General features: G+C 40.3%; 2 pseudogenes; both read right to left on the reverse strand.

Annotated features, from left to right (window-relative positions):
• The window catches only part of LOC139451775 (uncharacterized), a 33922-nt pseudogene extending 25925 nt beyond the window's left edge, over positions 1-7997 (reverse strand).
• A 2783-nt stretch (positions 7998-10780) lies between these two features.
• The window catches only part of LOC139452407 (protein mono-ADP-ribosyltransferase PARP14-like), a 47468-nt pseudogene continuing 35250 nt past the window's right edge, over positions 10781-22998 (reverse strand).

A 22998-nucleotide genomic window follows, 5' to 3' on the forward strand; every position in this document is an offset into this window, starting at 1 on the left:
CCACGGTCGAGTCCAGGAATTCCAGCCTAGTTCCGCAAGGGTTGAAACTTGACTTTTAAAGTCGGTTAACTCTCTTGCCTCGGGAAGATGTATATGTCTTAAATACAGTATAATACTGAACGCTGTCATCATGCTAGTTATGGTTTTGGAAAAAGCGAAATGGAGGCTGTACACACGTAACATGTATGTATGGCATGGCTGCACAATTGATATAACACAATGTTATGTCTTTATGGATATGATTATTAATCATATTTCAGTAACATAAAGAACCTCCTACCAGTTGGTCAGCACATGGACGTTAATCATAATACGAATAATTATACAATTATAATTATCATCATCATCATCATCATCATCATCATCATCATCATCATCTAGGCTGCGTGTAGAGGGGGCAAGGGCCCTGAGTTTATAATGAGCCTAACCAGCCTGACTGTGCCAGGATCAAACAAACCCTCTTTTATTTGCTGCGTTATTTATTTTAATCTGTGTAATGGCACTACATCATTACTATAGCGGTGATGGCATCACTGTGCTCTCAGATGTCAAGCTGCTTATGCATACTTCATATACTACTTGCCTGACAACACGTTGTTCAGCTTGAGCTGGATGTTCTGGTCCCTATCGTAGTGGCTCTGTTCGTGATATCCCCCCATTGCGTGGATAATCTCATGGAGTGCCGTGTACTAGAGGGAAATAAAACATAGGGCAAACGCTTCACATATTCCTACACGCATGGCACGGCTTCATATCCGGTTGATAACATTTGCCCTGACCCAAATTGAAATTTTCAGATATAGTATATTTTCAAAGTACAGCAAAGTTTTTGTATTCTACTTTTTATTATATTCAAGTAATACGTACATAATCGTTGCATGGTGATATATCTTGTGGGATCCGATTGGTTCGTCCAACGTACGAGTAACAACTAAAATGGAATATGAATCAACATTACATTTGGTTTATCCATACCAGGTAACTATGAATGAAGTAAATGCACAACCGACGAAGGGATGAAAACAGTATTTGAAGCAAAAGGATGAAGTTGATGAAGACTAAGAACAATGTTGACAGATGGTGATGGTAGAGAAAGACATTGTGAGATGGAGGAAGAGAATGATATTGACAGATAAAGGTAGAGAAAGACTCTGGGAGATTGGGGCGGTGAAAGACTTTGAGGGATGGAGGTGGAGAAAGACGATGACTGATGAAGGTAGAGAATGACGTCGAGAGATGAAAGTGGAGAAAGACGTTCGGAGATTTAAGTGGAGAAAGACGTTGGGAGATGGAGTTGAGATAGACGTTAGGAGATGGAGGTGGAGAAAGACGTTGAGAGATGGAGGTGGAGAAAGACGATGACAGTTGGAGGTAGAGAAAGACGTTAGGAGATGGAGGTGGAGAAAGACGTCGGGGGATGGAGGTGGAGAAAGATGTTGGGGGATGGAGGTGGAGAAAGACGTTGAGAGACGGAGGTGGAGAAAGACATCGGAGGATGGAGGTGGAGAAAGACGTTGGGGGATGGAGGTAGAGAAAGACGTCGGGGGATGGAGGTGGAGAAAGACGTTGGGGGGTGGAGGTGGAGAAAGACGTTGGGAGATGGAGGTGGAGAAAGACGTCAGGGGATGGACGTGGAGAAAGACGTTGAGAGACGGAGATGGAGAAAGACGTCGGGGGATGGAGGTGGAGAAAGACGTTGGGGGATGGAGGTAGAGAAAGATGTTGAGAGATGGAGGTATAGAAAGACGTTGGGAGATGGAGGTAGAGAAAGTCGATGACAGTTGGAGGTGGAGAAAGACGTTGAGAGACGGAGGTGGAGAAAGACGTCGGGGGATGGAGGTGGAGAAAGACGTTGGGGGATAGAAGTGGAGAAAGACGTTGGGAGACGGAGGTGGAGAAAGTCGATGACAGTTCGAGGTAGAGAAAGACGTTGAGAGACGGAGGTGGAGAAAGACGTTGAGAGACGGAGGTGGAGAAAGACGTTGAGAGACGGAGGTGGAGAAAGACGTTGAGAGACGGAGGTAGAGAAAGACGTTGAGAGACGGAGGTGGAGAAAGACGTTGAGAGACGAAGTAGGAGAAAGACGTTGAGAGACGGAGGTGGAGAAAGACGTTGAGAGATGGAGGTAGAGAAAGACGTTGAGAGACGGAGGTGGAGAAAGACGTCGGGGGATGGAGGTGGAGAAAGACGTCGGGGGATGGAGGTGGAGAAAGATGTTGAGAGATGGAGGTATAGAAAGACGTTTGGAGATGGAGGTGGAGAAAGTCGAAGACAGTATGAGGTAGAGAAAGACGTTGAGAGACGGAGGTGGAGAAAGACGTTGGGAGACGGAGGTGGAGAAAGACGTTGAGAGACGGAGGCGGAGAAAGACGTTGAGAGACGGAGGTGGAGAAAGACGTTGAGAGACGGAGGTGGAGAAAGATGTTGAGAGACGAAGTAGGAGAAAGACGTTGAGAGACGGAGGTGGAGAAAGACGTTGAGAGATGGAGGTAGAGAAAGACGTTGGGAGACGGAGGTGGAGAAAGACGTTGGGAGACGGAGGTGGAGAAAGACGTCGGGGGATGGAGGTGGAGAAAGATGTTGAGAGATGGAGGTATAGAAAGACGTTGGGAGATGGAGGTGGAGAAAGTCGATGACAGTTGGAGGTGGAGAAAGACGTTGAGAGACGTAGGTGGAGCAAGACGTTGAGAGACGGAGGTGGAGAAAGACGTCGGGGGATAGAAGTGGAGAAAAATGTGGAGAGATGGAGGTATAGAAAGACGTTGGGAGATGGAGGTGGAGAAAGTCGATGACAGTTGGAGGTAGAGAAAGACGTTGAGAGACGGAGGTGGAGAAAGACGTTGAGAGACGGAGGTGGAGAAAGACGTTGAGAGATGAAGGTAGAGAAAGACGTTGAGAGACGGAGGTGGAGAAAGACATTGGGAGACGGAGGTGGAGAAAGACGTCGGGGGATGGAGGTAGAGAAAGATGTTGAGAGATGGAGGTATAGAAAGACGTTGGGAGATGGAGGTGGAGAAAGTCGATGACAGTTGGAGGTAGAGAAAGACGTTGAGAAACGGAGGTGGAACAAGACGTTGGGAGACGGAGGTGGAGAAAGACGTCGGGGGATGGAGGTGGAGAAAGACGTTGAGAGATGGAGGTATAGAAAGATGTTGGGAGATAGAGGTGGAGAAAGTCGATGACAGTTGGAGGTAGAGAAAGACGTTGAGAGACGGAGGTGGAGAAAGACGTTGGGAGACGGAGGTGGAGAAAGATGTTGAGAGATGGAGGTGGAGAAAGACGTTGACAGATGATATTGAAGGAAGACATCCCCCGTGGTTATGGGTGCATGTTTCATGTGTTCAGTTTGTTATTTGTTAACACAATGCATTCATCACAAAATTCATTCATGGATATTATGAATCTGAAATAATCAAATACAAGGTAACACAGACTATCTACGCTGGAGATTACCCGCTGCCGGATATGAAGCGTAGGTAGACGTTGTGGGGGACGCTGTAGCCGCCGCTGTTACGGACGAAGAACCGGACACAGGTGTACTGCTCGACTGTTGCCATTGCGCTCTTCACATACGCCTCAGCTGAGGCACCTACAATGTGCAGCAGGATATCAATTACCTATTGAGTGAGTCGCTTTGAAGAGTATTTCATCATCACAGCGTGTTAGCTTGCGACATGAAATAATAAACACGTTTTTAAATACCATTGCACACATACAATAAGGCACCTACAATGTGCAGCAGGATATCAATTACCTATTGAGTGAGTCGCTTTGAAGAGTATTTCAACATCACAGCGTGTTAGCTTGCGACTTGAAATAATAAACACGTTTTCAAATACCATTGCACACTCATAAGCAACCTTACCCCGAGTCCCCACGGGAGAACGAAACGTTTGAGGATGAGTACTTAGGCACCCGTGAATATCCGGGCTAGAATAGGTCTTCAGCAACCCATGCTGTCCACTATGCTTGTAGTAAGAGGCGACTAACGGGGTTGGGTGGTCAGGCTTGCGGACATCGTTGGTGTAAGTCATCAATTGTGTAGATCGATGCTCATGGTGTCAATGAGTGGATTGTCTGGTCCATTATTTACAGACCGCCGTTATATCGATGGGATGTTGCTGCTGAGTCCGACGTTAAACAACAAACAAACAATCAAACTTACTTATGCCACTTATTTCATAAGGGATGATTCCGTTTTCCCAGGCGACGGTTTTATCAAGGAAGCGCTTCTTCCGGACGAGATCTTTTCCTTCTGCAGATGACTTGGCCCGGTTTAGCTTGGACTCCAAAAGCTGAAAAACACGTGTTTAATACCACTATATATGCTTAATGTTCAAGAATACCACACCTGATATCTGTGAATCAGTACGTTCTCCTAGTAGCCATAACTTTTAACGCTGTGAAATGTCTGTATTTTTGGCCAGTGGCATATTGTCTGACATACTGTCAGAGTATTGGATGTATTCAACGAGGACAGCTGGAAAAGTCTTAAGTCTATACAGTAAACTACAGTTATAACGAACTCAAGGGGACCGCTAATTTTAGTTCGTTGTAACCGTAGTTCGTTATAAGCATATATACAGCATATATACAACAAATGGCCGGGGCTAAAAATAAGTTCGTTATATCGGTCAGTTCGTTATAAGCGTGTTCGTTATAACCGTAGTTTACTGTATTTCATATACATTATGCACTTTTGAGTCACAGAAGCACACGCATTATGAACTGGCATTGGGTGGGGCGTTGTTACAACATAATAGGTGAAGGTTATGTATCATTAACAATGAAATATTTACCTCCTGCTCTATTTCTGCCTGCCTTTGCGCTCCTTCCCTGTGATAGTCACGACCCTGGGGAAGGAATGAGTTGGGTTGTAATTCCACATTGAAAAGTATTATAATTATATATAAGATAGCTACGCAATAAATCGCAAAGAACGATTAAGAACGAATTGTGGTTCACTTCACGATGAAACATTGCTCTATAATGACGTCATTTCTGGAGATTCGAATATGCGCTCGCAACATGACCACATTTCCTATATTAGCCGACGTTGTTATTTAGAGTTGGTCCCTTTAGATGTGGCTGGGCTATGCAGGTAAACCCAGTGGCCGAACGATCGCATCCTAAAGTGGGACAGATATTACAATAGGTATTAGGAGAAAAATTTCACATTCCGTGGCATGACTGTCAGGTCGTTGTTTCAACTGCTATGAGGTGAAGCGAGATTTATATCAGTGGCTCTATCAAATCTCACACCAACAAGTATGCATTAACTGCTACGTCTAGAAAATAACTACACGTAATAAATGCTGTGGAATTAAATGACTCACCCCCACGGGGTAGGCAACGTCTACCCCATGATTCACGTAGTGCAGCGGGTGGGAGGGTACACCGCCAGGCTGCTCGTATCTGGATAACTGTCAAACAAAAAACATACAGTGTTGTGACGGCTGAGGAGCATACAGCAGAAAGCTTTTGCTCGTTCGCCGAGGATTCCCGCTTTGGTACAATGAAGTCCATCTGTCGTGTCACCCAGCGTGATGTGGTTGGACTGTTGCGGCTTAAAACAATGCTCATTCATACAGTTGCATGGTCATGTGATATCTGGATAATTGGAAACATAAAATGCAAAGCCTCGATTATCCGCCGAAACAGATTCCTTTTGATGTCAAGGATAAAAAAGCGGTGACAATTATTGAAAAGACAGAACCACCAAACAAACATAAGCACCAGTTTCTGAGACCCCTCATTTCTCTGTGTAGAGCTGCGTCATCTGGGCAAAGGTATAAACGTCTAAGACCTGCATCGCAACAATCTAACACGTCGTGATATAACTGAAATGCTGTTCAAAGTGGCGATAAACCAAACCCACTCACTCACTCACTCACTCTTAAACGAAACGTAAATGAGACAAATAAAATACCTTCGGTCCTTGGTGTTTGATGATATTAGGGCTTCTCTCTCTGTCTGCCAGAGTCTGAGAGGTCAAACAAAACAGGAGGACGAGAAGACTTCGAGACATCATGAAGGCAATGTCAATTCTACTACGTATGATGGCCTCATCCTTATATAAATTATTGCAGGTGTAAAGTGTTGGCGACTTAACAAGATAAGATGCACCATGTTGTGCTCACACATCGCGATATTGGACAAACATGTGCACCTGTTAACGGAGTGATTTTCTGCCTTGATGTCAAGAACTGTCAAGACATTTAGTGTGGAGAGAACGCAGGACTGAGCCAAAACGAAGTTGTAAATGCATGCAAATAGATTGTTGCAATGGTACTCTGAATTAATTAAAGACAGCAGTTGATTTAGTGTTAGGGTTAAGAAAGCTGTTCTTTAAAACCATATCCGTGTTCGCTGGTTTCTCCAAAGTGGTAAACATCTGAGATCTGCATGACTTCGAGCTTTCCTCTCACATTAAGTAATCACGCCCTGATTTTAGTGGAATAACGTTCAAAGCCGCGTTAAACCAAAATCACTCACTCACATCAATAAAGGCTCGGAAATATGTCTTTTGTATGTTTCGTGTGTACAGAAATATGTACTTTAATGGAAACAGTTCTCAATGTTGATTATCAAGCTCCCAATGCCGTTGTTTGACGTTATCATTTTTCCCCACCTTTTTGCGAACACCTGGTGTCATCACTGTTCAATATGATAGTGATTCATAAACACAAGCTCATGATAAAGTCGGAATCGAAATGTTTAAAGGTGAACTTGCCTCTTTATTTGCCTGTACTAAGGTTTAATTTTTAAATAGCATAATATTTCACTGACAAGAATGATGCCCGATGCAATTCCCTATTTGACTTGTACCCTATGTTCTCATGTTTTTCACATGAACATTTGACTTGCCTTTACATGTGTTTGTGACCAGTGGGGCAGGCTGCGCTCACCTTTTCGCGAACACCTGGTGTCATCACTATTTGATAGTGATTCATAAACACATGCTCATGATATTATCGTAATCGTAAAGGGTTATGTCGCTTTTATTTCATAAAATGTTTAATATTTATTCCATGACTGTGATAAATCGATAAGAAGTCTCAGTGGCGTCGTAATTCATGCCCACAGGCCGTGTAAATGATGGCTTTTGATTCTAGCCTACTGTCAAAGTAGACCTATTTTATTCTAACGAAAAGTTGATAGTTATACATTTATTGACGGATAGTGGTATATTTTTTTCTTCTATTTTACACAAGGTTGCTATCTTTTTAACAGAACACGATGAACATATATTATAGAAAGGATAAAATGATGTACAGTTTGTTTATTTAAGCAATACATATTTCTTAAGGGATATAGTGATGGATAATTTGTGTATTTCCTAAAAATCCATTTTCTTCTTAATGTCGAAATCATCAATAGTTTATATATGTGTTCAATGAATGCCTTATTTTCTTAATTCACCATACTTATATGATATGAAAATAAAAAATCATTTTATGCGCTCTTCAGGGAACACAATGCACGGGTGTTACTTGTTCCATGAAACGACGAGGTAGGATAAGAACTTGATTTGGACCAATGGAAATGTCAATTTGTAAGGTTATGGTATTTGGTGAAATATTGGTATGAAAATTATCAGAAATCTTCGTATGGCTAACGACTAATTCGTTTTTCACACTTTCTCAGCAAACGATCGCCCGTACCTTGCCTGACATCAGCTAATTCAAAATGTATAGGTTATCTTCTTGATTAAGTCAATTGATCAAAACCTCAGCGATCATGTGTGAATCTGTCACATATGGAAATCACGACAGCTGTCTTCTGTGTACAAACGGTCAGGGCCACATATGTAATTGGAACGAAGGAAGTAGTGGGGAACTTTACACAGCAAAATATTATTAAGCCTGTATGGAATTTTCTTCTTTGTACAGGACGAAGAGCTCCCGCCTGCATCCATGTAACTGACCTAAAATTGCGACTTGGCTGGAACACATTGGCAGCCCGAGCAAGTTGTATCTGAGATGTCTGAAAGCCATTTTGTTTGTCTACCGCTTCAATTGTTGATGATCACTGATCACAATAATTACACAGACACTGTCTCTGATTCAAAGAATAATTAATAATCTCAATTTTAATATTCTATATTTAACAGGCAAACGGATCGTGGACCATAGTCCCCTTTTACTTAGAACTAGACCTGGCGGTGGAATCAGATTGGCGGGTGTTATTGAGTATTTGCTGCCCCGAAATTCGGCGTCTGGTGGAGGTTTCAATTGTTAGAATATCTATACAAATCTGAAAATCCATGTATATCGACCTTGTAAACGAGAACATATATCTGTCTTTTTCAGAAACCACAAATGACATCACTAATGGCTCTGCTACTAAAGCTGTTAGCAGTACATTTTACACTGAAGACACTGCTAATTACTGTCTACAAATTGAACAAAGTTGGAAGAATGATGTTGGATGATAAATAAAATCTCACCCTCGTGTCTTTTGATATGAAATATATCAACAGTCGTTGATAAAAGTGGCAAAAATCCTCGGCAAGCCTCGGAATCTTTCCACTTTTATCAACCCTGATTAGACGTGGCTGGGATATGTCGAGATCGACACAAAACCACCTTCACTCATTCACTCACAGTGTGTTCCCCGATTTCATGTGGTTGGGATATGTCTGAAAGCGGGACAAAACCAACTTCATTCATTCACTCACAGAGACTCAGTGTTCCCCGATTTGACGTGGCTGGGATATGTCGAGATCGACACAAAACCCCCCTTCATTCATTCACTCACAGTGCGTCGTCTGATTTGATATGGCTGGGATATGTCTAAAAGCGGCACAACCCACCTTCATTCATTCACCAAATATCGGTTGCCACAAATACGTCTCTTACAGAAAGGGTTGTGTTGCTTCTATTTACTCTGCAGCAGTATTTTGGAACACCTTCTTTTTGCTGTCAAATCTGGACTATAGGCACACCTCTTCCAAGAATGTCAGTGAACTTTCATTTACAACACAGAACTGTACATATGTATATGTTTTGAATTCCCTGTATCACGTAGTGGTGTGAGCAACAATTTGGTGGATGGAATTCGGCGCTTTATAAATGGACTTGTGTCTCCTAAAAATGGCTTATTGGACGTTGCCAGTATGGGTGAGCGTTTTAGTTTTGTGGGTCGCTTCATTATTTTGTTACCACAATTGTGAATACTAAACTGGCAGTCGACATGGGTGTTGAACTGATTTTAGAAAACGAGTGTAGAAATGTTTCTATTCTGCAAAGCATTGTGATGTAATTTCATTGCAGCCATATCTACAGTGTAGGTATCGCTTGATCTAATCAAGTGGGAGCCAGTTTTGTGTATATATATATTACATTACCGTTGTAAGAAATATAGTTCTAAACATGGGTTGGTATGTAGTTAGGGTAGGTTAGGCTGATCATAAAATGTTTGTAGTCATGATCGCGGATGTAGGGATATAATATAATCAATGTAGACTGATTGACATCATGTGCACCGACCAACCAATACATGCATGTGTTACCTGTATATGAGGACCTGTACTCTTACCCGTAATCCTAACACCGTTGGGATTACTGGTTAGAATTGGTCCCCAGTACCCTATGCTTGTTGCGAGGCCACTACATCTATAGGGTCGTTGAGCTACCATTCCGGCAAGTGACTTGGTTAATTCCGTGTCATCGAACCCCGACGGTATGAGGCTTTGCTCATATCAATGACTGGCTTATTTTCCCGGGCAATACTCAATTATTTACTGGCCGTCGTTTTAGAGCTTGGATATCGTTGGTGTAGCGTTAAACAACACACAATCAAAATATACAACAATATATTTACACTACATACTTCTACAGGTACATACTAATCGACTACTGTTGTAAACTCACTGTATAATAATATATACTATATATTAATAGATGTATTGATATACAGTGAGTTTACAACAGTAGTTGATTTGTTTTTGGCAAGGAATATACATATGCTAGGGATCAGAGAGTCTTTAAGAACAAGAAGTGGCAAAGTGACTAGTGACTATCTGGTGTAAGGAAACTGATTGACGTTCAGTGAGAAAGACAAATGTCCAATTAAGCATGTATGTGTTTTAAAACAATATCCTGTAGATTTTGTAAATATGTTTTAAATGAATAAGTAAATTGTTGAGGATTGTATCTGCTGATGATAATAAAAGAAATACTAAGGGATGTACAATTCTCTTATTTAACATGTACTGATGTGGGACATGAATGAATGTCTTGTACCATAGGGTGTGATCTGAGAGGGAGAAATGATGTAAGGGAGATAACTCTCATTCCGGAAGTTCTGATGTTGTTAGGATAGCACGTGAAGGGCATCGTGATTGTGTTGTTTGTTGTCATAGTGTTTTAGGAATATGTGTGTATGTGTGTGAGAGAGAGAGAGAGAGAGAGAGAGAGAGAGAGAGAGAGAGAGAGAGAGATCGTTTGTGAGTTGTATAATGAGATCCTAACGCATAACAACGTTTGCCGGGTTTTGTTGTCTGTCAATATGTATCACTTGATTATCTGGTCCAGACTCGAGGAATTTAAGACTGCCGTCACATAGCTGGGATATTGCTGAGTGCGGCGTTAAACAACAAACAAATAAACAAACATTATCCATGAGGAGCACGACAGACCCAGTCGTCTTAAGTGCTGAGCAGAGTTGCACCCCTTAGTAGCGTGAACAACAGAACAAAAGAACATCGGTCATTTTTCCTATTTATTCTTGTGCTTATAGATAGAAATTTATGGTATATTATTGTATATTACCATCACACTAAACTTACTAAACATCATCCTCATGTCAAACACAGTAATCAAGAAATATATTATATTGATGCAACATGGGAAGTACTACTTCACAACATGGGTTAACAAGTCATTACAGACTGTCATACCGGCATTTCTACATTGCTTTTTCTTCCAATGGAATGAGAGACATCTCATATATCTGCCCATGGATGGATAAAGAGCCAAGTCGGGATAATATCCACAATATCACAAGAACCCCCGAACAGTCGACGAAGATTTCAAAGATGTAACACAAATCTTGCTCAACCTTTCGCGAACACCTAGTGTCATCAAGTTGATGGTGGTTCATATGTACATGCTTTAATCTACACAACTGGCTGAGGTGTTTTACAATACTTTGAAAGATAACAGTCCTGGTATTTCTGACTGAATACTGGTATATAACATGGAAATTGTGAATGCTGATACAGCTCGGAAATTGTCTCCAACTATATATCTTGAAGCCTACTGGGAATAACCCATGGCAGTGGCCCGAATGTTTTCGGCATGTCTTTGATTAAACTGCTGTACCTGTGGATGGTGGCACTCTTCACGAGAGAGCAGGTTTATTGAACAAACATGATACTGAAGAGTGTGACTTCTGTAATGATCGTGTTGTGAAAAATCTCCTGAATCCTGATATAACTGAAGAAGACTATTATAAGCCATACACAACTTTAAATTGGGCAAATCGGCAGGACTGAATGGAATGTTGCAGCATTTCTTTGCTCAACTATAGTTTTATTTAGGATAATGCATAGCGGTGTGTTCACACGTGAGTGGGAAAATGGTATAATAGTTCCTCTGCATCAGAAAAATAATATAAATGATATTAATAATTCTAGAGGAATAACGATGATGGATGTATTTGGAACGTTGATGATAACAGTATCAAATGAACGACTGAAGACGTGTGAAGAAGTTTATGACACAATTCCTGAAGCTCAGGCCGGATTTCGGAGGGAATACAGTACAACTGAAAATTTATTTGCTTTACAGCTGAAACGTACATGGGCCTGTGGCCTCCCATACATGAATAAAACATTACAAACATCCGAAAGATGAATAGCATTCTACGGTGAAAGTAGATATTAAAGATATTGCTATGATTTATTATGAACTGTTATTAAGCAAATATCTGGGCCATGAAGACAGAACTATATATATAACGTGAACATTGGGAAGGCAAGATTGGATCACAGAACATCAGTGATGGCAGCAGGTGTTCGCTGAAAGGGAAAGCATGTCCTTCCCTGCTGGTAGCATCCAGGGACTCACGCAATTTGCATACAAAAGTGAGGGGTTAGGGTGTACAAGCTTCAGAAATGTAGAAGTAACTAAAGCAATCTGTTTAATGATTAACCTATTAATGTTTACATGATATGGACAGCTAATAGGTATATGGCATAACTTTCCCTTAACCAAGTTACCTTCTAACGCTACATATTCTTTCTTATCACAGTCAAAATATCATCATCTTGAATAAGCTAGTTTTCATACAATTCTAAACCTTTCTGGTGCATTACCACTCATTTGAATCTTTCTTCACAGGGTATAATGGCCAAATGTAGTGAGTGTTTTCAGACATTTCGCATTGAATTCAAAAGCGAGCAAATCGTGTTTACTACTACCAAATGTGAAAGTACTTACTAGTTCAAAATATACAAGCCACAAACACTGATATAATTATACACTTACTGCTGGAACAAATATGAAAAACACAAGGTGAATCATTCATTCAATGAATCTTTTACAAGTGCATGTTGCTGAGAGCGCTAAAATTAAGACATACACAATAGTGAAAGGACTCTCATTGAGTACTGACGAAACAATTAGGAAAGGATGATATTAATCCAGAATTACTATTGCAAGTTCAAAATAACAAGATTCACGCCGGTAAATACCCATTTTTCAAGTGACATGCCAAATCAGTTCCTAAACTCATGTTCACATTGTTACTGGAATGAAATATGATACATAGGGTATGCCTGCGTATCAGTGAATACGACAAAGATCTTTGGATTCTCTGGATCGTCTACAACACTGTCGTACAGTTCTTGCTTAGCGGGGTCCTTTTGTGGTGGTGTTCGTATTTGAGGTTGGCCCTGGGTGTATGATCCTGTGAGTACTTTACAGAGGAACATGTGTCGGTTGCCCTGGCCATCGACTGGCGCAGAGCGGTCTCTAGAAGCATAGGCAGCATCTGAGGTGAAGTAAACTCCTTCCCCAAGGGCATTACCTGGAATCATTTAAAATACGTCCACGCGTCAAATACTTAATGACATGCGCATAGTAAAAATGTTAAAACTGTCCTAAAAGGTTGTCTGTCTATTTCGTGTTAATCAGAAAGGAACTCATGAAATATGAAACCAACTCACTGTCTTTATCGCAGTAGCTCCTGTTGAAGCCATACGCCATGATGCTCATGGTTGTCCCCTGTGGAGTTCCATGCCACAGCGTCCTTTCTACCATTGTTCCAGGGTTCTGCTTTTCCAACTGTTGTTTCTTGGCTTGGTACTGTTGGTAGAGGGTCTTGCTTTGCACTCTGTCGATCTGAACACATACACAGAGGATATTGCATGTGGCGAGTGAACTATCATGTTTCTCTCATCTCTTAAAGGGGGAAAAGCATATATATCTCATTTCCCCCTGTCACGAGATGAGAGAAACATGATATATCACTCGACACATGAAATATCCTATTTATTATATACTTTTTGTGTAGTTGCCTACCTGAAAATTAAATTGTTTCTTTACAAATGTAAAACCTTGAAACGTAAATTCAAAATCAACTTTAACAAAAAGAATTCTTGAAAACTGAAATTCTCCATTGACGAGTTAAATGGAAAAAAATATAGTTTATAACAAAACATTGTCGAGAGAAGAAGTGATATCAACTCCATAAATGAGCATCTGTCATTGTTTTGCCTTGTCAATGTTGAAATAACGTAAAGAGGACGTCAACAGTTTGTGTACGGGCTTGACACCATAAAGCAAGACAATTTAGGGGAGGTAAATCTGGTATGACGATAGTTCCGCCAAAGTGTTATGTTCACTGCAGTGGAATATCAATTGTTATGTTCACTGCAATGAAAATATCACATTTCTTAACTTCAGAAAACGCAATCTTTCACACTAAAATATATAATAAATCATCATATTGATTTGTTTACACTCAAGTATTTCCAGTTTAATGACGACGCTCTGTACATTTTTGGTTCTGGATACGACCAATCAGTGATTGATATTATCAGCAACGATCCATGTTGTTGGGGTACGATGACACGCAAGCAACTAGGTCAATGAACCTGACCACACTTATGACAAGAATTGGCTGTTGTGGACGACACGTAGTATGACGTAAAAGTAAAAGTAGTATCACGGCACTGTAGCTCCCATGGCTATTCAGTCAACAGTTTATGATGTCAACCGAGACTTAACAAATGTTTCTGCCAGCACTCACATCCAATTCATGGTCACAAATAGGTTTTTCAACATTGGCGTTGTTACGGCCGAATTGAAAGTCGGAATCGAATCTCTTGAACAGAGCCAGGTATCATCACAGTTGAGAACTTCATTGGTCAAGTGGTCCATGAGGAAATGACGTCAGAGAGACGAGCGTGCTTCACTTACCCTTCGAACCTGGACAGGCATAGTTCCCAATGCGTCTGTAAACGTCTGGTGTACCCTGGTAAATTCTGGATTCCCATTTTGTACCTGTAGAATCTTTACATCATCTGTGGAGTTCATGCCAACCCATGTGCTGGGGAAGTGGGCCGAGACTTCTGAAATGATATATGCAGCGAGAATATGTTTTTCCTCGTATAGTTTAAGGGAGTATTTGGAGCTGATGCCCTTTTTGTCTGATTTTGTTATTATTGTTGCTCTTTATATATATAATCTGATAAATGGGGGAATAGTTTTGAAAACTGCAGTCAGATATAGTCCTGCTATGTCAAAACGTAGTGCAATCCAGGCAACGCAAAAACATGAGCATGATAGGGGCATAATGACAGGCAATCAGCCAATTCACAGAACCTGATATGATTTTAGTCTGTTGTAACGACAGCAATGGACAGCCGGGAAAATATTCTAACAGACTATGCATAGGCTAGGACAATGAATACTTTTTGAAACTTATTTGAAAAAGTAGGATGATAGGTTAGGATGTCAATTCTCGCACGCGCTTTCCTTTCTATCATTCTATCAAGAAGTTAAATGGTGTGTCAAATGTAATTATATGAAGTTCCACTTGAAATTTAAAATGACCTATGAATATACCCTCAATGATAACTACAATTTTCTGAATCTCCTTATATAGTAGAAAGTATAACAGTGTGCGTGCAGTACCATCAAACTAGATATATCTGCGTATTGGTCATGCCTACACTATGATATATAATTAAAATAGGAATATAAGGAAAAGGTCAAAATTTTGAGTTACCTACATTATTAGATCGATCATATTCCACATATACCGCTTGTTCTTACTTGCAAAAATATATCACAATCAATCAGAATACATCACAAGTACAATTGTCAAATGCATATAACAGCACTTTATGAACTTCATGACATAATATAATAACCCAGCAATAGCACACCTGAAACTTTATCTCGGCGAATCATTGTCACTGTGTCAGTCGCATCCTCTGAAGGATACTCTACCCATTTGGTGAAGTCAAAGGTATATCCCTCATACTCCAACTTTGTCTTTTGTTGTTTGGCGTAAGCTTTTTCTAACATTACATTAACTTTCTTATCGTAGTCAACAACTTTGTCTTCTCCCTCTTCCGTAAGCTCTACAAATGACCACTGCACAACTCTTTGCAGGTCGTCGGCATATTCCTCTTCCTTGCGTTTCCTCTCTAACTCTCGAATCATCTGGTAAACCTGTCCAGCTGCATCAGTAACATTGCGCTTTAACCCATAGAGAACGATACGTCCTAAAGCTTTGTTTGCAGTGATAGAAATACCACGCTTCTGTTCAATCTTTTTGAGATCATTGATCTGGAAAGAAAATGCCAAACAAAGACATTCATAAGTGTATATTTGATAAATCGTCAATTACGAACTCTGGACAATATCATGTTTTGACCCTCCTTTCAACACAAGCATTAAAGAACATGTTCATTTCCCTATATAATACAAACATTGCCCTTATAATTGAATCAAAATAGTATTTTGTTGTTTGGCAAACATTTTATTTAAAAAGCCTTCATAAAAGGAAATCATCAGATTACCTCAACTGGGGACCACAATTTAATGGACTCCTCTTTGTCTATAGTATGTCTCTCTGCTTTGCTGTCCCAGTCTTTGTAAATCATGTCAACTGCTTTCGTCACATTGGCGTCATCGTCAGTGTATATCCACACCTTAACATCTGATGGATTAGGAACTGTTCGTGTTGCAGAAGGTCGAGGGGTCTGAACAGGAATCGATAATGCTTTATCACTTTTCTTTTCCTTTCTATTGAAAAGGCTGGCAACAGCTGCTTTTATGGCAGACGACATTAAGGCCCCTTTGTCTCGTTTTGCTTTGTCTGACTTCAGCTGATCCCCGTAGGCTTCAAGTTCGTCCATTCTCTGGTCATCGATTTCTGAAATGGAGATGACATCAATAATCAATAGACACATGTACTGCAGACATAACATGTTCATATATAACATCATAAATTAATTTTGTATTTGAATGGCATTATATGACAGAGATTCAAAATATGTTCATGCCGAAGACAAGAGGCATCAATAGCAGGCAATAATCCTGATGTTACCTTTCTGGGATGACGCAAGTTTACCTCCAGTGAGCGCAATGTATTTCCTGTGTTCAGCTTCAAATGCCTAGAAATCACAAAATGTTACCACAATAAACATTCCAGTACTTCCTATAGCTACATTGTTAAGTGCCCTTTTAGAAGATCTAATTAAGGCGACAATACAATTTCTCCATTCATAAGCAATCTCTGCCAAAAGACGTCCAATATATTCCGACTATATCATGGACATGTGTTTATGTATTACTATAACATAGTGATGATACCACCAGAGGTTCGCGAAAAGATGAGCGTATCCTTTTTGAAAGCTTTACTGAGGCCTTGAATGTTGAAACATTTATCAAAGAACAAGAGCAAGAGTCATATGACCTTCTTCGAAATGTTGGTAGAAAGAGCATGCTCGATTGTTCCACAAACGTCGTGAAATGTAGACACCAAGGGATGGGGCTGTAGGAATATTGCTTGACATGAAGTAACAGTAGTAGTCATCCTCTCTTGTGGAGAGTGTTTTGTCACTCTGAATATTTATGCATAGATCTAAATATGAAACGGATAATGTGGCCTAACTGGTCTCCTTTATTTCTTGTTCAGGTACGTAAATTAGTTGAAGGGTTGAAGGTTATTGAATGGTACATGCAGTATATCATCATTATACCTGAAGCTTGAGCTAAACGTCTTGACCTTATTACATTGTTTTGACTTTACTAGTCCGAGCAGACATTCCTATTCATATGCATAAAGATCAACAAAAAGGGGAGTACAATTGGTGCCCATGGAGAAAAACAAACATAAACAAAGTAACAATAAGTAAAGCAACGCAAATCCAGTTTAATAATGTACTCAACACAAATGCGAAGGTTACTTGTAGTGTAATTAATTGACAATATCACAATCAATTTGTTACACTTATGGAAGACATACCTATTTTGACTTGTACCATACTTTCTGGTTGTTCTTTTTGGGGGATGTTTAAGAGGGGTGCCAAGGGTGGGGCTGGTTACTCTAACCCTCTCACGTGCACCTTGTATCATCACCGTTTGATAGTGATTCAAAAACACATGCTCATCATATGGTCGGAATCGTACAATCGAGAGATTTCTTGTGAATTTATTAGAAAAAAAACTTTGAAGGCATCAGAATAGACAGAAATTGTTAGTAATGGACTTGTTCATGTGTTTATCAACCAGCATGTGAGCAAGACGTTGCTGGAGATCATCGAAAGAATGTCCAGTCGGCTTCAAATTAGGTAAATATACGCCGTTACTCCATATGTTATTTTGTTTCTTCTGAATATACTCCGTGATTATTAGGGCCGTGTAAGGACGGCATTATGTCAATTAGACAAAAAAAAATGACACATTTTGGATCTGTTGTAAGGCCCGGCAATCATATGGAGGATTGCTTCGTCATATGTGACACCATGCACCATTCCTTATAACGTACGGCTCCAGTTACAAGTTAACACGTATTTCACAAACATGTTAAATTACCAAACTGTTCATTGTTTATAGTTGAGGCCGAATTTGTTTACTCTTTAGGCTGATCTGAAGGTGTTGATTTATTTGGGTGGCCTGTTCACTACAAAACCAAACTACCTGTTTGAAAATGAAAACATTTCTGGTTTATTTTAGCTGTATCTGTAATACAAAATCCATACAAAATCCCAGGCCCGCTAGAATATCAATTGGTCGGTCCCTGGGAATGCATGTAAGTCAATATCAGGTTAAATAATTACTGACAAGTATGGCACATGTATATCACTACCAAATAGTGTTGATACCTAGTGTTTAACTGTTTAAGGGAGAACTATATATGATAAGCCTCTATTTTTCAGTTAAGTTGCTCTTACTTAAAATTGTATTTAAAGAATCTGTTGCCCGCATATCATTTGGATTTCGAAGTACGAGTGTAAAATCCCACTGTGTTGTGATTTATATTAAACATGTTTTACATTGGACGAAGTATCTCACCTCTTCTACTCCCATATCAGCTTTCACAAGGTGAATCCTAGGCTTCATCCTGTTAAGAGGGGAGCGAGATTCTTCCTCTAGGCCCCCGGACGCTTCCCCAAAGTCATCCTCTTGGATTGTGTCACTTTCATTGCGATAACTTGCATTTGCTGCATAAAGAAAAACATGAAATTGTCTTACTCTCTGTTAACTTCCACATAAATATCGAACGTCAACACCAGAGAATATTCAGCATCGATTATCTGCAAAATTGGTAGTCATAAAAATATTTGAATTAACTGAGTGACCCTGTTTTTTACGCAAGTTCTTGACACCAGAAAGAAAGAAAATAGAATTCGAAATACATTTTCCATGATTCCTAATAGAGTTGTACATTACTTTACTATGTGTATTAATAGACATATAAACTGGTATAGCTTACACCTTATGTGGCCCATTCCACGTCGTCGACCTCCATGGGGGGAATCCGTTGCATCCATTCCCCCATCTGTGCCCTTCACATTCCTCTCACCAAAGGCATCTATTGCAATGTTCCATACGGGCGCACACTGTTGCCAGTCTTCTGTGCAGAGATAGACATTTATCACGCTGCCCTGTGGGTTGTCATTGAAGAACTCATACACAGCTTCAACCACAGCCTTCAGGTCGTCCTCAGAACAAAGATAAGATGAGACCAGTTGGGTATTAAAGGCGGGGAATGCCAGTGATCTCATGTTCTTCTTAGCTGCAAGTTTCAAACTTTTGCTAACTAAAGTCTTAATAACCTCAGCGGTGTTGTTTTTACCCGTGGGTCCAACGGCATAGATTATCATTCTGCAACTCAGAGCTCCTGCTGAACTGCTGACAACATCCCCTTCTGCAATCTGACCTGACAGCCCTCGCACCTCTGAAACTGCTCCAGCTGCAACATAGATAGTCCAGTTACAACGCTAAGTTATGACACTTTGTAAGAAATTAATTCCATCACCGCGATTGTAAAAGAATAATATTGGTGATAATAGTGACAAACACATACAGAAGATATTGAAGAACTTAGAGAAGTGGGTTATGCTTTACGCCACATTTAGGAATATTTTAGCATTATTCACGGGTTTCACGCAATTTACTTACTCATTTGGGAGAGAGAGAGAGAGAGAGAGAGAGAGAGAGAGAGAGAGAGAGAGAGAGAGAGAGAGAGAGAGAGAGAGAGAGAGAGAGAGAGAGAATCTATTATGCCAACCTCTACTGATCACTTCCCAGGCCTGCTTTGAGTCACTGTTTAGTCCAGGAGTGACCTCAACTACAACTACGTCCACGTCTGGAAGTATGGCCACTAAATCTCCCAGGGCGATGTGCAGTTGCCCTTCGTTCTTATGATAACAAACAAAGGCAACGTCGTATGTCATTGGTGTGTCATCTTCACTCAGATCTTCTGCATTGTCATTGATGCTTTCTTTCAGTGAGATGACACATCTTGTATCGCGTTCAACTCTTTGCAAGACAGAGGTGGCGCCTTCTAGGTAAGCTTTCAATCCAGGACATGACATAACTTGTGTGTGTCTTGTGATTCTCTTAGTGATGCAGTTTATTAGCTTAATGGCATGTGGCTGACCAGCTTTTGTGGATTTCAAAGTCAAAGCAAAATCAGGATCGTTCTTTCGTCTTTCAAAGTTGACATAAAATTGCTCTAGTTGTTGCTCTATTGTGTCAAGTTCATCCTCGCAATGGAGTATCACAAATTTTAGTTGGAAGGCATCACGTGTATATAACACAGTGTAAATACTGTTTCCTTGAATGAATTTTTGCAGAACAGACTCCACTGACGCACAATCTCTGCTGACTGCAGTTACAGTTATTTGACGTCTCTTAGCGTCTGGTGTGATGATGATCCTGTCCTCGTGTGCCTCTGTAAGTTCGGCCACAAATTTCTTAAACTTTTTTGATGGCAGTAGGAGCAGATTTTCGTCATCAAGTGGTAACGTGATTTCTTTTAGTGATGTGCTGATGTACCTCAAAACACCTCCAATCTTATCTTCTTCGGTATAGTACACTGTGACGCCTTCTTTAGCTGGTTCCCAAGACCCATTCAAAGGAGATGGCTGATCCTGCAATTTCTCTACGAGAACCTCAGAAACAGTCCCATGATGTAATAGTTCGACTTGGTTGGGAGTGAGTATACTGACAATTGTCTGCTGCTGTATTTTACTCAACTCCTCATACACTTTCATCTTGCCAGATTGGACATCATCCTTTTGACCAGTAAAAACTAGCTCCCCTTTATCTACATCAACGTCCACACACAAATCTTCAGCATGTACACTTTGCAGTATTCCTTGTAAAAGTAAAAGCCTCAGCTTTGGTGGTTTTATGGATATTTTGTCTACAATTTCATTCTTCTTCCTATCATACATTGTCTGCATGCCATCTATGGTCTTTTGTATCTCACTAAAAATGTTTGGTAGTTTTTTCCTCCGGACCTGTAATGACAACGACTCGTCCCTTGTCTGAAAACAGCTGTATCTCATGTGGTAATTGTACTTCTTTCATTTTTGATTGGACTTCAGTCCATATATCACTACTGACAGAAACCGTCTGTACTTTGACTGAATCCATTTCTGTTGTAAACGTAGCCTCTACTTGTTTTCTCCATGTTTTACAGATTGATCTTGTATCTGGTGTATTCAGTGAAAAATTAGGCGTGAAGGTTGCATTCCTGTCCATTACGTTCGTGTCAATATCTGTATTGACGTTCGCCATAATCTCTTTAACAGAGACATTTGCAACATTGTTTTCCACAAGATATCTTAATTTATATTCCTCCAAATCACAAACTGTGAAGGCGTCTGGCAATTTTGAACAGGGCGGTTCCAAGGACCCCCCAGACTCCCCAAGACACTCAAAATTAAGACTAACTTCAATTGGGAGCTTTTGCAGCTTGTGTTTTCGTTTGTACACCCTCTCAGCAACTGCAAGACATATAGTATTTACATTGTTAGAGCGAGCAAACAAAAACAGACAGAGGCCTACGATAGTACAGTAGTATGGTATTTTATCGTAATAACATGCCGTGATTTTAATGCTGTTGGAGATTTATTCACCAATGATTACAGGAAAGTGTTGTTCAATCATCACAGTTTCATTTTTATAACAAAAACCTTTTGCATCCTGGAACTTGATGACTGCATATCTCTGTTGGTTGTTACTGATGACATCTTCCACATCAGCTCCACCACTCCGCCTGGTGTTCTCGAAGTATAGCCTGAGTTGATCCTCTGTTATCTCTTCTGGGATGTCCCATACTGTGATACTCCTTGTCTCAGGTACCTTGTCAATGTTGAAGGCAACTTCCTTTCCTCCTTGTTTAAAAGGTTTCTCCTTCATTCTTTCTTTCATCAACTCAAAATCTGAAACAGAAGTGTACATACCTAACTGACAAACTATTTAATGCATTTTTTATCGAATAGGAAATTACTTTCGTTTGATAATAAATAATTATAATGTTTCAGTGTATTATGCATGCATAGCAAAGGGAAATCAAACATTTCGTCTTCTTTTTTTTACACAAAACTACATATTACACGTAATTCACCATAATAACATATTATTGTCTGTATGTTCAGTATGTGAGTGAGTGATTAGGTGGGTTTAATGCCTCTTTCAACAGTATTCCAGCTGAAGGTGGGAGAAAAGACCGAAGTGAAGCAGGTCTCAGACGTTTACAACCCACGCGGACGTGTATTGTACTGACAAACCTAGAAACATTATCGGGGCGATCTGAGATTCGATCCCACAAGCAGTGTTTTCTGGAGTGCCCAAGAGATGCAACTCATCACAGCAAATTACGGCGCCTTAGACGACTCGACCACCTTTTCCCCTCCAATATATGAAGCGCTTCATGCGTCATGATATATAAAACATTGTCAAAAACGTTTTAGGTGTGGACTAACCATAGTTATTGCAAATGTACCTAAATCTATTTGTGACCAGTGTGCAAAAACGTGCACTGTTGGCATAATATTTTCTTGATAATAGAGGGCACTATCAGATCATGATCACAATTCGAAAAATGGTTTTAGTTCCACTGTACAGTACCCTGATAAGCAATCTCATTTTCCTATATGCAACAAAGATTGGTTGTTATCAAGTGGTAGATATATTATTCATAGCAGAGCCGTCAATATTAACAGGGTCCTATCAAACTTGTTTTAAGTTTGTTGCAAAAGCGTAATCCTACCTTTGATATCTTCTGAGAATGTAACCAGTACATCTCCATCTTCTTCCCCATACAGGAGCTCCTGCACCTTAAGATCTGTCTTTGCCTCAAGGTAAAGGCTCAGTGTTTCATAACTCTCCATTAGTGGCACCCCTGTGAGTAGTACTTTGTCCTTGTACATAACTTGGGGTGTGGCCAGCTTTACCTGCAGCAGTCTGCCAGACTGCGTGTGTTCTCTGCTGACTACCCGCTTAGCAACTTGAAAAA

This window comes from Haliotis cracherodii, unplaced genomic scaffold (genome assembly GCF_022045235.1).
Source record: "Haliotis cracherodii isolate W230 unplaced genomic scaffold, xgHalCrac1.p SCAF_9, whole genome shotgun sequence".
In the NCBI taxonomy this organism is placed as follows: Eukaryota; Metazoa; Mollusca; class Gastropoda; order Lepetellida; family Haliotidae; genus Haliotis; species Haliotis cracherodii.